The sequence below is a fragment of the Cricetulus griseus genome (assembly GCF_003668045.3).
Source record: "Cricetulus griseus strain 17A/GY chromosome 1 unlocalized genomic scaffold, alternate assembly CriGri-PICRH-1.0 chr1_1, whole genome shotgun sequence".
Taxonomy (NCBI): domain Eukaryota; kingdom Metazoa; phylum Chordata; class Mammalia; order Rodentia; family Cricetidae; genus Cricetulus; species Cricetulus griseus.
In genome coordinates, this window is record NW_023276807.1 from 152,979,723 (window position 1) to 152,997,230 (window position 17,508).

A 17,508-nucleotide genomic window follows, 5' to 3' on the forward strand; every position below is an offset into this window, starting at 1 on the left:
CATTTCTGAAGAGAAAGGAGAAGGAATGAATTGGGGAGTGGGGTTAAGTGGGTGGTTAGGGGAAGCAACTGTGAAGAAAGAGAGAAAGGGAAACATGATTGGGCTGGAATTAATAAATTAATTAAAAATAAATTTAAAAACCCTAATGAGTCCACTTGGTTCAGTTAGGGTAACAGTGTTAAATTTGTCAATCTCAATATTCTGAAAAAGAATCTACATTTGGTCTAATATCTAACTCTCTTCTACAGCTTTGAGAGTGAAAATATCACATGTTTTCTGCAGACATTTTATCTGTTACTTAATAATGTTTTCCATCATTCATGGGGAATTGTTTTCATGATCTTATTCTTTGAAGACTGTAACATCACCCAAATAATATTAATTATTTAGGTTTGAATATTCTCTGTAATATGATGAATGGTCCTTCTTGTACATATTCTATTAAAATTTTAAATTCATGCCATTATGGAGTCTCTAAGGTCAACAAAAACTTGATTTATAGACATCAAACTTTCCTTCTTGAACTTTCATCTCTGTGACTGCCACAATATTCACAGATTCAACAAGTTCTCATGTACTTTCATGTTCTCCACCATATTACATCAGGGTTACTGTGAGATCCATCTTCAGCTACATTACTTATGATTCTAAGGAAAATTCTATTATGGCCTCTTCCATTTGCATAATTTTAATTATAGACAGTAAATTCATAAAGTCCTAAACTGAATCAGAAGTACAAATATTTTGCTCCTAAATTTACACTTATTTATTTGATAAAGTGATTGCTGTGACTATGTGTGTTTCAGTTATATAACAGTACACAAAAACAATAACAGAACTCATCACCGGGTATCCCCAGTACCATAGAGCCTTCATAATATTTATTACATAAATATAATGTTGTATGTTTATAAAAAGTTTCTGTTTCACACTTTCTAATAAAGAAACAATAAATTTGAGTTTAATAAGTGTTATGGGTTTTTGGTATATCCTGTGGCACACTTCCCTTCCCAGGATAAGTGAAAAAGAATAGGAAAAAGAAGAATTAAAATTGTTTAAATACCACTATTAATATCACTTCCTGTGCTATAATCTGAGTCTAACAATTCAATTGTGTTATTTCTGTGGCTTTTTAATTGATGTTTCTATTTTTTAAAATTGATCTGGCATTTTCAGCAAATACTCTGTGTAGTGAATGACCAGAGAATAAAACATCTCTGCTTTCTTAATAACTAATGTCAAGTTATGATCTCTGCCATCCACATACTCAAATGACTTCACACTGTGTATTACATTATGATAACAAATATGGGAAGGTTACTACTGTTCAGAGCCCACTGTTCCTGTTTCTCCTGTGATAATCTCTCATCTTCCTAACTTGTTAAAACATAAAACAAATGATACATTGATACCATTATTGGAGTTCCAGAATAAATGCAAATGATTGAGTTTTAACCATAGTGTTTACTGTGTGCATGACTTCTTGCTTAGCAGTGTCTTTGGATCATTATTTTGCTTATGATTCACTAGGTTATAAACATCATAGATCTGTTTACAACCATTCCAAATTATATTTGCTAAATAAATATTAAAGAAATAAATGAAGTACCCAAAAATAAAGAATAAAGGTAAGATGAAAGAATGTAGGACATCATTTACACTTTCAAAATAACTGAAGTAATTCCTAATTTCTAAAATCAAGTGTATTTCAATAGATAAACTATGAATCTTTCTCTCCAACTGATAATACTTTATAGATTTGAATGGTATTATGTAAGATAAGATTAGTTATACATAAAAAACTTGTAAATGACACTAGGCAATAACAAGAATTGTTAATGACGCTGATTCATTAATTTACTTTTTGTGAATTTGTGTGAGTACATGGTCAGACAACATCCTCAGAAATTGTTCTGTAGGTGCTGTGGAGTTTATTTATTTTGCTTCTTGTGTTTATATGTGTGGGTATATAATTCCTTACATTTTTGAACTTATAAAATAAATACATCAATTCCCTCTTCTCTTCCTTCCCCAACCATTTTCATGTATTTCTGTATCTCAAGAAATTCTTACCATAAATATGTTAATACAACAAGCTAATTCCATATAATATACTCTCTCTCTCTCTCTCTCTCTCTCTCTCTCTCTCTCTCTCTCTCTCTGTGCGTGCGTGCGTGTGTGTGTGTGTGTGTGTGTGTGTGTGTGTGTGCGCGCGTGCGTGCGCGCATGCATGTGTGTGATTCAGGGCTGATCACTTGATTTTGGATAACTGGGGGAAACATCCCTAGGGAAGGCTATTTCTCCCACTTTCAGCATTCCTTAGTTTCCAAAGACTTTCTTGCAGGGTTGAAGACTGGTTAGCTTTCCTCCTTTCACATTAACATGCCATTGTTCTATCCTTGTTTACATGTTGCTTGGGGAGCCATAGTGGTGTCCTCTGTCCCGTAAGGTCCCCTCCTCCCACCTCTGCCACAGAATCCTCTAGTTTAGGTGTAGGAGCTGTGCTGAGAAAGGGCCTCTCATTTTCCTAGGGTTCTTCTGTCAGGCTAAGCAAGCTAGAGAAAACACTGGAGATTTTCCTGCCCTTGCCTTTCAAGAGCTGAGGTTATAGGTGCACTAATACACCCAACATTTATATGTTGTTTGGTGGGGACACAGATCTTCTTATTTGCAAGGAAAGCATTTTCTCAAATGAGCCATTTCTAAACCAATACTTTCATACATTGATAAAATGTAATGTATTGAACACCAGTCAGAAAATAACCAAGATTTTCTTGGAAACTGAAATCATATCATAAAACTTTCTCTTAATATATATTACTTTAAAATACTGGTTCACATCCTGTAGGTCACTATTCCTTTGGAGTCATATGACCCTTTCAGAGAAGTCACCTAAGAATATCAGAAAACATGGATATTTACATTACAATTCATAACACTAACAGAATTACAGTTACAAAGTAACAATGAAAATAATTTATTGTTGGGGATCACCACAACATGAGGAACTATATTAGAGGGTCACAGCATTAGGAAGGTTGAGAACCACTGCCTTAAAGCATTTGATATTGTATGAGAACATAAGTTTACTTTTGTATTTGTTCTAATTTTCATTCAGAGAGTTACTTGGGGATCAAATTAAAATGCAGATTCCTGGTGTATTCTCAAGTTATCTGTATCATATTAAGTAAAAGGACTAGAATTTCCACTCTCTCCAAGGTCCAAGGTGGTTCTGATTCCAATAGTCTCATATCCCACACTATGATGCAAATGCAGGAAGCATAAATTTTACCCTAAAGTTGAACATCATTGTACAAGATTCAGTTCTGGGACTAATTAGTTATCTAGCATATATATGGCTGGTGAACTATGTATTTTTTAATTTTTAAGAATTAGGTATAAGTTACCTTTTTCTTTTGTCTACAACTGTGTCAACAAATGAGTTCTTCAAGAATATGAATTCCTTAAAGACTAAAAGAAGTAAACTAATTTCCATTGAGAACCCGTTGCTATTACATAAGAATTACCATATAGATCTTTGTATGACTAGAATAGCTAGGGTCATTTCACATTAAGGATCATCATAAACAATATATAATATAACATTTCTTTCTCCTACTAGGGTGATTAGATAACCCACCTAAAACAAGGATAATTTTACTCAAGTTCGTTCCAAAATAATTTAAGAATACATCCTTCACTTATTAGGTGTTATACAGAGGATAAACAGAATTTCCCTGGAACAATTAATATGACATAGAAGATTGATTACTACATATTTTTAAACTTATTTCTTATAAATTCAAACCATAAGCTCTACTTAAGGAATCACATATAATGGCACATGATTCATTTGTAATTCTGGAGTCTGAGGTGACAACCATGGAGCATGGGGCTTTCGTGGGTCTGCACTAGACCCTCTGAATACATGCTGTGTTCCTTTTGCTTGGGATTTTGCAAGGAATCCATTGGGAGTGGGAGGTGTCTCTGACTCTTTTGCCTGCTCATGGGATCATTTTCCTCCTACTAGGTTGCCTCATCCAGTCTTGATATGAATGTATGTGCCTAGACTCATTGCATCTTGTAATGCTGTGTTTCTTTGATATTACTGGGAGATATGCTCTTTTTTGAAGGGAAATGTAAGAGTAGTATATCTGGTGGAGGGGTTGGTGGGAGGGAATTGGGAGGAGTGGAGAGAGGGGAGGCTGCTGTTAGGATATATTGTATGACAGAATGAAGTTTTAAATAAAAAAAAAATATTCCATAATGAGATGGGGGGAATTCCCCTGTGAAAAGTAGTTTGGCAGTTGTCTAGTGTCAAAATACAATTTCAAAGGTTTGATAAGAATCAGTAAGAAGATAGTTTGCCAGAAGTGATTCTGGAATCACTTCTCTTTCCATGAAAAATAATAAAAATTTCAAAAGCACTTCAAATTCCTTATCTGAATTTAGCAACAAATAAACAGAATGCATTTAATTTTATTTTTTCGGTTTTTCGAGTCAGGGTTTTTCTGTGTAACTTTGGAGCCTATCCTGGCACTTGCTCTGGAAACCAGGTTGGCTTTGAACTCACAGAGATCTGCCTACCTCTGCCTCCCAAGTGCTGGGATTAAAGGTGTGTGCTACCAAAGCCCAGCACATTTAATTTTTTAAAAAGAAAAAGATCCTAAGTTCTCCTCCTAACTCTTTACATTTTTCTCTCTGTTGAAAGGATTTATAGCTCACACAGAGAAGAGCATAAATGAAAACAAACAAACCATTTCTTACACAGTAGAATGTGGTAACTGAGAAATGACACTGAGTAATGGTCAAAGGGAATACCATGGGGAAGAAATACTCTCACAATGTGACAGTACAAAATGGCCAGGGAAACCATTGTGCTGGTCAACATGTTGAGGCAAGCTTCAGTGTTTGTTCAAAGGACTCTGGAACTCACAACTTTCCTGAGGGTAATTTTTTTTTGACCTACTGATTGACAGACCCTCCTTTTGTATTAACTGGAAAGAGAAGAGATAGTGGTATGTCTGCAACCCTACACTCTTCCCGGTAGTTCAGAAAGTTCTATCTCTACCAATGGTCCTCCGAGTATGACTCAGATTCCACTCTTTTAACTATAAAACATGTAGCAGAATAGATTTTAAAGAATTAAAGAAAGAAAATGTAAATTCAGTCCATTATCCCAAACTATAGTTGTGAAAAACTGAACTGAATTGAAAATGTGCCAAAGTCAAAGGGCCATATCTATGTGTTCTGTTTCTGGGTGCTGCTTTTGTATTCACTATTTCTTGACTTTAAACTAGAAGCACACGTTTAACTTCTGTAATGTGTATCTTTACATTTAGATGTCTAAGCCTTCTAAATTGCATTCCTTTTGTAAGATGTTAGGCTAATGCATTACATTTCCATTTGAGTATAATTCTTTGAATGTTACAATCAATTTTTAAGAGCACTGATAGGGATTTTGCTGAATCTATAGATTGAGTTGTGAAGAACTGCAATATTAGCAACTTTAAGGCTATGACCCATTGGGCCTAGGCCCTATCCCAAAGGACATGACAGACTCTGAAGACCCCCCCCCATGGAAGGCCTCACCCTCCCTGGAGAGCAGAAAGGGTATAGGGTAGGTAGGGTGTCAGTTGGAGGGGGGACAGGAGAGGAGGGGAGACAGAGGGAACTGGGATTGACATGTAAAATAATCTTGTTTCTAATTTAAATAAAAAGTGGAGGGAAAGAAAAAAATAAAGAACCAAGAAAGGAAACAAAATAACTATGACCCATAAAAATGATATATCGCTCTACATATGTGCAAAGATTTATAGACTATGGGTTTTAATTCCAATGTATGTTCTATGTATCATTTGTTATACTTACTCTTTATGAATTTGTGTGTTGACTCTATTATTTCTTATTTAGTTTCAACATTTGGTTACTTACTATGGAAATATAATTATTTTTTAAATTGTCCTATATCCTACAACCTGGATAAACTTAATCATGGCTTCTGGAAATTTTCATTACAGAAATTGTTGTTTTACCAACAATCATATTACCTGTTGAAAAGAAACTTTCATAATTTTGATTTCTTTTTCTTACACTATCATCTTGACACTAAAATTTCCAATTACAGCTGTCAGAGCATATATCTTTGCTCTGTCCCTCAGTTTTTATTCATTGTGTTTTCATTCTTCCTTAGATCAAGATCCTCATTCACTGATGTTTTCTCTTCTCAAAATAAGCTATTATATACCACCAAGTGCTTCTCCTTCCACTAGTGACATGATCAAAGTTTTCTTAATTTTGAGTCTACCAACCTGCTTACTTTTATCAATTTTGAGATGTTAAGCATGTACTCCTTTGGTCATGATATGTTAGCAAACATACATATAAAATTTTGTGTGATATATAATTTTGTAGTTCATTTTGCTTTTGTTGATTTTGAGCCAGTTTTCTAAGGTACACTGTTATGCAGTTTTTGTTGTATCTAGCCTTTTGTTGTTGGGAGATTGAACACAGAAGCACATACATGCTAGTCAAGTAAGTATGCCATCACTGAGCTATCATTTGTCATTTGTAATATTCTGTATGATTTAGCTGTCAGGATAATTCCAGTGATGTATAATGATTCACACAGGGACCTAAAGCAGCTAGAGATATAGACACACACAGATGCCACTATAAAGATGGGTATTTAATCTGCTTCTTCGCTGATTCCATCATTTGTCTGATTCTGGGTCTGTTTATATCAACTTACCTTCATTATAAGCCATATTTTATATTTTTATTCCATATCCAGAGATTTATATTGTATGAAAGTCAACTTAAACTTACCATTTGTGGAATGCCACATGTTTTTCACTTCAAATATAGTTAGAATTCAGTTCTGGATCATAAATGAAAGCCTTTGAAACAATTCTACCATGTAGAGTCTTGCTTTCAGCCTTGTTAAGCAATACAGAACAGGGAAGTGTTCTGTTTAGAGTGAAATTTATTATATTACTGAAGTAATACTTTTCTAAGAATTGTAACAATGCCCCATGCATTATACATAAATGGTACCCTGGGATGTGGCACCATAGTATAGACTAAGTCTTCTATGAACTCTGTTCCTCTCTGATGTTCTTTCCCAAAGTCCCTGAAGCTTATCCACATTTCATCACTGTAATCAAGCCTTGGAAAGACACCACAGTACTGGACCAGTTTTTAGAATTCCTTGTCAAGTGCTTGTGTGGGTTCAACATTTCCTCCACTTCAGCATTCAATGGGAATTTGTGATTCTGGTCTTCTGTATCAGCAGTATTTGACCTAGATAATCTTGAGGCCTTTTCTCTTTCTCTTGGCATTTGTAAACACAGTCCAGATAATAATTTGGGGAAATCACTGTGCTTAGCTTGGTTTCCTTCTAATCTTTCAGGCATAACTGTTCTTATTAGGTGGTATATCAAAACCATGTCTTAAGTGTTTTGACCTTCTTTTAGCTATTTTGATGAGGTATGTTTGTTCTCTGCTCTGCTCTCAGATACAGAAGTGTAATTTCATAATGAAAGCCTAGGGAAGAACTAAAAATGTCCTATTTTACTGTATTTTTGACCCTATTTGTTCTTTTGAGTTCAGGTCCAGGATTTTTACTAACCACACTATTCTGTTAGTTATTTTAAAACATCCAGGTGTGTTCGTATTTCAAGGCCTAAACTAGAATATTCTTTGTCAGGTACCTGCCTGTTTTACTCTCTTCCATCTTCCAACTGATATTCTGCTGGAGAAGGCCTTTCAAGGCACATTACCACGAAGAACTCCATCTCTCCAAAAAATCCTACCTCTTTTTCCAAGATGACTTGGAAAAAGCTTAGAACATGTCATGACCAAACCAAACAGAGACAGAATGGATACAATACATTTTTATGTCTCACAGTTATAGTATCAACCTCATGCATCCTGGAATTTGTGTTTGTGCAGAATTCAAACTGTGCAGAATTACCAGAATGTATTTGATATCCTAAATATTTGTTGAACCGAATACCCATGTATCAACATATACTAGACATAATCATTTTGTACATTCTTTTAACTAAGTATATAAAGAAATATGAGATTTATAGGCTATGTCAGAGCTGTGTGAGAATTTTAAACTGATCTTAAGTAATACATGACTACCATTCATTCTCAGAAAGAAGACAAGGCAGGGACTTGATAGAAGAAAGACGAGGAGTCACAGAAATATGGGATGTCATGGTGTTATCAAGAAAGAGTATGACTGCCTCAAAACAGTATCAAGAAATGAAACCATGGAGCTGGAGAGATGGTTCTGCATAAAGAGTACTGGCTGTTTCTGCAGACGATCCTGGACTGGTTCACAGGACCCATTATTACCTGTACTGTTGATCCATTAAATCCAACTGTTTCTTCTGGACTCTGAGGGCATGTGGTATACACACATGCACTCAGGCCTACACACAAATACATGAAATAAAATAATAAAATAAGCTTTAAGATGGACATGAAATCACAAATATCTACTGCTCATGATATGATAATAAAGGGGGATTTTTTTTTAAAACACTAGAATCAGAAAATCAGTTCATAAAACAGGGGAGGCTACACTCAAATACAATTAGCCATTATACAACATAAGCTTTGCTTCCCTGTTATCATGTTCTCAATCAAACCATGTTTAAGGAATCCTTGGAATCTGTGGAACAAAAGCCACAAAGACAATTTCTAACTGTAGTGCTTTCTTAGAATCGGAATGTCTTTTTAGGTATTTGAAACCACAGAATTAGCATATCATGATAGAACAAGGTTTAAATAGTGTAAAGACGATACAATACAGATCATCATCTACCAATTCCTCTGGTCTTCCATTTGGGAAACAAGGTAAAATTTCATATATTCTTTCTCTTATAATATATACTAACAAAAAATTTCACAATCTTTCTTCTCATTCATTCTTTCCTGCACAATACAAAATCAATATATAAGTTAAAATGCCATGGTCAGTACAATATACAGTGCTTGAGATTTTTAAAATTTATATGGACTTGTCATTTATCTTCTTTCAATTTTTAGTAATTAAAATATAGACACTAAAAGCTTTATTATTCTACTGTATGTTGTTATATTTTAAAGCCAAGAGTAAGAAAGACAATGTGGCTTTTTAAAAATCTACCAACTGTTTACTTTGCTTGTGGGCTTTGGACCAAATTCTTCAACTAGAAATTGGAGAAAAAATTTCTTGCTTGACAACATCACAAAATTATTCAAAAGATTGCAAGTGATACTATAAGATGTCTAGCCAGGACAGTGATCGCCATATATCAACTGCTTAGGAAACATAGCTATGTGAAATGTACATTTCTATTGAACTAGGAAAGAACCTAATTGATAACTAACATTCATAATATATTTTAAAAGTTAGCTTTAAAAATATGGATCTCCCTGGGAAGAATTAGAAGAGATTTCCTGGGTGGACTAGGGGTAGGTGGGGATGGGAACTTGAGGAATCCAGTCAGGTGTTGGATGGGGGGGGGGAGATTACTGAACGAGAGTACAGAGAGTTATTTCAGGATCAGGTAGAAAACTTTTGCAAGAGAAATTTCAATGAATCTACAAGGATGACCTCAGCACAGACTCCTAGCAATAGTAGATACATAGCCTGAAAAGGCCATCTCCTGTGTTCAGATTGGTGACTACCCCAATTGTCCCCAGAGAGCCTTCATCCAGTAACTGATGGAAACAGATGCAGAGACATATGGCCAAACATTAGGTCAACAACAGGAAATTCTGGTGAAGAGAGGGAGAAACATTTGTAGGAGCCAGAGGGTTCAAAGACACCTCAAGAAAACCCACAGAAACAACTAAGCTGGTGCATAGGAACTCTCAGAGCCCGAACCAACAGTTAGAGAGCCTGCATAAGAAAGACCTAAGCCCTCTACATGTATGTGACAGTTGTGTAGCTTGGTCTATTTGTGATACTACCAACAATGGGAATCAGGAGCTGTCCTTAAAGCCTTGGCTGGAAACTATTCCTCATATTGGACTGCCTTGCCAAGCCTTAATTCAAGGGGAGGTACTTCGTCTTTAGGAAACTTGATATGCCATGCTGTGTTGATACCCATGGGAGGCCTGCCCCTTTCTGAACAGAAACAGAGGAGGAGTGGATTGAAGGGAGATAGGTGGAGGGTGGGGAGTGGGAGGAGAGGAGGAAGGGGGAACTGCAGTCAGGATGTAAAACAATGAGTTAATTAAATAAAAAAAAATGCCTATAGAGTAAAACATGAAATGAAGATTTTAGAATAGTATTATTTCAGCTTTAATTTAGTTAAATAGAGAGAAGAAATTGGTTTACAGGCTATCAGGCAACCTTGTAGACTTACTTCTTATTGGCTATAGAATTAGGGCTTGCTCTAGCTAGGACAATCTTGGGAACTGTGGACTCAGGTCTCACACATTAGGCATGTTAGATGAAGATGGATAACACACAGCAGCTTCTGTCAGCTTTCACTTTCTAGCCACGATGTTCAGGATCCCTGACTCTCAGTTAAGTCTCATTTCTATCTACCACTTCTTTTTGCTAAGTAGCAAGGCTGTATGCCTTAGTTCACCTAAATCCAAGTTCAAAAGGAATTTCTGTTATATTTTATCCTTATAATAATCATGCTTCACAAAATGTCTATCTGTTGAGATTATTTCTAGAAATGTTATGATGTCTCTGAATGAAACATCTAAAGTTTTTTGTATATATCAAGCTATGTTATAATAAACATAGAAGTTGCCAAACCTAAAAAAAGAACATGAAAGTGCCAATGCTCAGAAGGTTTCTCTTAGCAATCCTGAGAGAGATCACAATTTATTTATTTCAAACCAAGAATTCTTTATCCTAGAAACTAGGCAAATGACAGTTTGCTTCAGACAATTTTAACTATCAAGTACTACAGACTAGCATTATTGTTTTGTGTGTATGTGAAAGGCGATAGAAATACTCAGTCTGGAACCTTCAGCTGGAGAAGACTGGAGATCTAGAGTAGAACAGATCCAGATTCAGAAAACGCAAGGGAACGAAATTGTAGATGTGTCTTCTTTCCTCTCGCCGTGTGTGTGTCTCACCTCTCTTTATGTTTTTTTTTTTTTATTTTGTTTTGTTTTGTAATTAATTTTTATTAGTTCAAATTAGGAACAAGCTTGCTTCACATGTCAATCCCTTCTCCCTCCCCTCCCCCAACCCCCCCAAGCTCCCTACCTGTCCCCCACCCCACCCACTCTCCACTCCCCAGGCAGGGTAGGGCCCTGGACGGGCCTCCTCAAAGTCCACCACATCATCCTGGGCTGGGCCTAGGCCCTTCCTCAATGTGTCCAGGTCAAGAGTGCATCTCTTCACGTGGGATGGGCTCTCAAAGTCCCTTCTTACACCAGGATTGCATCTTCCTGATGATTCATGGTACTTTTCATGTGATTACTGCTCACTTGTGAATATATACTTTTGATTCTAAATATCTTTCACATTTTTAAACGGGGTGTTTGTCTTTCTTGCCACAGTCTAGACACCAGTCCTTCGTCAGACACTGGCCTTCATGGTGTCATTTGATGAGCCGAAGTTTTGCAATTTTATTGGTTTCTATGACTTATCGTCTTTGCTAAAAACCTTATAGCTTTAATGTTTAGGCACAGCTCATTTATTTCTTCTTTCTTTCTTTCTTTCTTTCTTTTTTTTTTTTTTTTTTTTTTGGTTTTTCGAGACAGGGTTTCTCTGTGTAGCTTTGAAGCTTATCCTGGCACTCGCTCTGGAGACCAGGCTGGCCTGGAACTCACAGAGATCCACCTGCCTCTGCCTCCCGAGTGCTGGGATTAAAGGCGTGCACCACCAACGCCCGGCTGTTTCTTATTTCTGTCTTGATGATTTTCATGATTTTCAGAGTAGATCCTCTAAAGAAGTGTAAGATAATACCCAGTTAAAATTAACTTGTATTTAGGAACAAGTAAGTTTAACAAGATCATGAGAATCCTATAAAATATCTCTCTGGAGAAAGTGTATGCAGGTATGGAACTATTGAACAGACCAGACCATATAAAATATAATATAAAATTATTATGAATATATATAAAATATAAAAAAATATAATATAAAAAGGTTCTTCTGATGAAAGTGTGACTGTGATTTGCTTTAAAAAGGTAAGGGTCTGGACTGTGCATTTCTGGGTAATGGCCATTACTTGCACAAGGAGTATCCTCCCACAGGGAACCTGTCAGAGAAATGAGCAGGTTACCTTCCTCCTCATGGCCCCAGAGTCATTTTCCCTACACTTCTAGATCTGAAATAATGTGACTGACCACACTCCTTTAAGGTGAAGGTTGTAGCTTGTGTCCATGGGAGGCATGATGATAGATTTCAGTTGTCATCAGAAACATCTACATTTTAAACAAGCACTCCTTTAAGTATCTCCTGTTAGGAAAAAAAAGTCTCAAAATAAATTGTGATATTTCTATTTGTATTCATAGAATTTCTCAACATATCCTATTTTATTCATCTTCATTACCTTTATTCATTGCATGTATAGTAATAGATAAATGATTATTTCATTGTTTCAATAAGATATATTATTAATTTTCTGTAATGTTTCTATAGGACTAAGCAACCATGAAGTTCTTCATCTTTACCTGCCTGGTGGCTGTTGCTCTGGCAAAGCAGGTAAGTAAACAGGGATACATGGTGCTATAGTTTCATTTGTGAATTATAAAAATAGTAAAAATTTTACTATATGCAAAAGATGTGGGCATTGTCAACAAGAAATTGAGACTAAGCCTGTTACCTTGGAATCTATGTCAGTGATAGTATTAGTTTGACCTTATATGAAATACAAGGTTGGACAGTCATGCTACAAAGGGTGAAAACTGAGATTCATAAGTGGAGACAATGGGAGGAATTGTCCAGATAAAATTGTCCAGTATTATAAAATACTCTAAAAGTATTTTATAATTTTAGTTAGAGCTGTCTGCAGGAGCCATTTCTATTTCCAGTGCACTCTGGGAGTAAAAGGAAATTTCACCCACCATAATTTGGATTTCCAAAGCCAGTTGACAATGAATTGACAGAATTTTGTCACTCTTGATTTAAAATTAGTTTAGAAATCATGATGACAAAATACACATGAGGACATATGGAGCTGGCAAATGGCTCAGAAGATAAAGCACTTGGCACACAAGTACAGGGATGGACTTTGGATTCCCTGGACCCATATGAAACCTCCAGTGGGCAGCACAGCTGCCAGCCTGGAATTCACACATTTGGAAATCAAAGACCTTGAGACTGAATTCTATAACAAGCAGGCTTGCAAGATTATTTCATTCAGGGAACCCTGAATTCAGCAGAGAGATCTTGTCTCAGTGAGTAAAGTAAAATGATATCAAGGAAGATGCCTAATGCAAACTACAGGCACTCCCAGTAAGTTCACATATGAATGCATGCCTCTGCCAGCACATGAGAACATGGATACATGCACACATGCACACACATATCATAAACATAAGCCTAACAAAAAAGAATTTAATGGAGATAAATTAAGTAGGCTTGGGTCTGAATGTAACTTATTTGCTAAAAAAACTAGTAAAGATATAATAATGATGATAATGATAATGACAATGTCACAAAATGCAAAGCACATAACAGATAATACATTTTAAAGTTTACAGTTTGTAGTCTTTCAACATTGTCTCTACCTTCATTCTGAACCTAAACACTAACTCTCTATGATAAAGAAGTTAATGTACATAGAAACATAATAAGATGCTTTGGAAGTATTATACAGGATCCATAGTACCTTTTTCTTACTTTTATTATTAGTCTAAATGTTTTCTTTTAAATAAAGAAATTCATCCTTCTAAAAGTGCATCAGTGTACTTAGCAAATGATAGCTCAGGATCTTCAAAAGCACTTGTGTTGAAATTGTCCCATACTGATATTTGAGACCTAACTTTTCAAAGAGAGCCCTTTCACACTATATTTGTCTAAGAAACTTTTCTTTTAGCTAAACCATTTTAATTAGTGTGTGTGTGTGTGTGTGTGTGTGTGTGTGTGTGTGTGTGTGTGTACATGTCACAATGCTCATTAAGAAGTCAAAGAACACCTTATGGGAGTTGGAAAGCAGCTCTTGCCTTCTATTATCTAGTTCTGGGGATGCACTCATGTCCTCATGCTTGGTGGCAAGTACCTATGCCTGCTGAGTCACGCCACTTGCCTCAGCTTTTTTTTTTTTAATTTTGCTGCAATTAGCAATAGAAAAGACATACACCTTTAAATAAGCCATAAAAATTAAATTCATGTTTATTTTTATTTATATAGGTAATAAAGGATCAATCCTCCAGTGAGGTAAGTTACTTATTATGAATACGAATATGGGCACCTAATAGTAAATGATATGTCTTTGCTCATTCAGATTTTTATGAGCAGCATTAATGACCTATAAAGCCATAGAAAAATTAGAGTTCATCTGTTGAAATAAAACATTATGAGGAAATAAGCAGCATCAAACTTACATGTTTCCTATGCTGACTATCTCATCGTTCAGTAATTCTGATGTCAGGTAAGAATCCCATTGTGTTGTAAATGATGGAGAAAATTTGTTACATCTCCTGCTGGAGTACTGAACACAGACGTGTGCATCTATATAGGGCAGCATTTTCTGAATGCCTTCTTCCCATGCTTCACTAACAGATTCCAGATCAATGCCACCCCACAAATTGCTGTGCTCTCCTGCCAGGATTCTACTTAAAAATCAAAGGAATGTCTTTAAGAGGTTAAGAAGGGAAAGTAAAATTGTTCCTTCCCTCTTTTCTGCTATTATACTAAAAAACGTTGTGATAAAACTCTTGGATTCAATAGTCAGTGTTCAATTCTTCCTTGGGTAGTATGGGCAAAAGAATCTGTAAGTAATCAAACTGCATTATCATTTCCCCTAAGGAAACTGCCAGATCCTACCTTGGAGTAAGTCATAGTTTCTTACATTAAATATATTTTAAAATATGTTTTCAATTAATATAACCATAAAATTAATTCCATTTATTTATTTTCAGAAGTATAAGCAGGGCAATAATGTGTTCTTCCAAACAAATCAGGTAAGATTCATTTATTAACATCTGTGCTGACCACTGGGCCAAATGACTGTTATTTATTCAACTTTGAACTTCAAATGGTCATTGTTTTCATAATCTTTGCTAGCAATTATACAATAATGTGCTGTACACAGATACCACAATGATATGTGTCATTTTGAAGCCACATTTTCAATAGGTTATTTCAATATAAACCCATGGTGGAGATAAAGTATTAATATAACTCTTTCTAATGAAAATGGGTTTCTCTTATTTCATAAATAATATTATAGGATAAATGTGCCTAATTCTTTGTAACTAGAAAGCCACAAATAAAAATAGATGAGATACTAGAAAAAATTTATTCATTTAACTATATAGTTAAGTATTAACAATACTTATACTTGATATGGAATATGACTGCTATCCCACAGACCCTCCTTAAATATGCCAGAAGGAAGTATCTATAGTCATTTGGACTACAGTTTGACTCTAGCTGCACTAATTTTATCCCTTCATGCTCCTTTATGCTCACCAAATCCCATTTAAATACCTGGTAAACTTGATCCTTCCCATAAATTTTTCTGAATGCGGTTAATGATCAATGCCTATGAACCATGACTTAATGCTTTATCTCTGTCCTCCCTCTCATTTTGCATGTTAGTAATCCAGTAGGAAATCAATATGGTATAAAGTTAAGGTAATTGATGCTTCTTGAGGAATATTGTTGAGAAATCTCTCTTCATGTCACCAATTCTTTTGTTTTACTTTTACTTGATTTATCAAGGACTCTGCCATCAGCTCATCCAGTGAGGTAACTTATTATTTCTTCTGTGTTATTTTTGAGAAATAGTGAGTTAAGCATACTGTCCTATAATAACTTGATATTTCATAGGAGATACTATAAATACTCAATGGAAGAAATGGTTTCAAAAATATCCCATTATAGCTTAAATCGACTAAATTCATAAAAATACTATTTATTACACCTTGTTCTTTGCTGTATATGTGACTCCACAAGAAGGTGAATCAGGAACTCTGGGTTGGACTAAAAACTCTACATTTTAACTAAATCTTTGATATAATACTCCCATATTAAACCTTGAGAACCATTTTCATAGAGACAGAAGAATGTTTGGTTCAGATGTTATGTATGTAATAAGGCAAGCTCCAGGCCTTTGTTTGATAACAATGGTGGCAAACTTAAGTATTCCTTATAAGGGCTAGTAGTAGTGTATTGAGTCATAATCTGAATCCCCATGACCTTGGATGATGCCTAAGATCATCATAGCCAATGTCTCAGAGAACAGGCCTCACCCTTTCTATAAATGTAAGTCTCAGTCTCAGACTGGGAGCTTCCAACCATATCTGTCATTGAGAGAAGACCCGTGAGGCTTAGTTCAACTCACTTCCCATCAAACATGCCCTATTCCCCAGCTCCTCTTTCCTACATTTTTCAGGAAGGATTCGGGGTCTGATTCTATAACTATTTTGCCTAGGTTGGACTTGAACCTATACTAATCCTACTGCCTCAGTTTACTGAATATGCTCAAATTACAAGCATAGTGCATATCATGGCTGGTCTTATTTATTTATTTTGACCACTTGCCTGCACTCCATATCAAAAAGTAAAAAACAAAAAAACCAAAAAAACAAAAATTCTGAATAAAGCAGTATTAAAGAGTTGAATTAAAATATATTCTAATTATGCTATGATTTTTGTAGAGGAAAGGGGAAATTTACAGAGTTCTGATAAATATTTAGCTTACATAATTTCTAAATGGCTTAATATCTTAGTCCTGGGTGGTTGGATTCTGAATATTTAGATAATTGCCCCTGACTATGTACTAAAATCATTTATGTTTAACTATTGCTATATAACTCAAGTAAAGCTACTTTTCATGGTTTCCTTTAGGAATCTGCTGAGGAAATCAATGAGGTAAGTAATCACAGTTTAACTTAGTTACTTTTATTAGCAGCATTTCTGTTTGTATCTCTCTGATACATGCAATGTTTTTAACAGAAAATTGCTCAGACTGAAGAACAAAAGATCAACCTGAACGAGCAGGTAAGTCTATCACCGTCATATCATTTCTTCCCAAGAAAGCATTCAATATCAAAGTTTGACCAAACTGTTGCCATATATGTGAATAATATCCTTAAAAGATGGGATTTTAGCAAAAGCTAGCCAATCTAACTAAATTCAAAAGAATTTACAAACTAAAAGAATTATTTTAACTGATTTCCTAGAGATATATGTGTAAAATCTCAGTCACATAATTAGTAAAAATACTCCTCTTTGAATGAACATAAAAGACAATTCAGGTCAAATGCTACTAAATGTTCTCATTCTGAAGCACAGGTGGTAATGAAGCCCATCACTGGAGACAACAGAGACGCAGTGCAAGAGGATTGAAATTTGTCAAATTC

General features: G+C 35.3%; 1 long non-coding RNA gene across 1 annotated transcript; it reads left to right on the plus strand.

Moving 5' to 3' along the window:
- Positions 1–15,060: 15,060 nt before the first annotated feature.
- LOC103161397 lies at positions 15,061–17,144 on the plus strand. Its single transcript, XR_004772324.1, has 4 exons — positions 15,061–15,102; positions 15,866–15,892; positions 16,994–17,017; positions 17,102–17,144. It is a non-coding gene; the product is annotated as an uncharacterized LOC103161397 (long non-coding RNA).
- Positions 17,145–17,508: the final 364 nt, after the last annotated feature.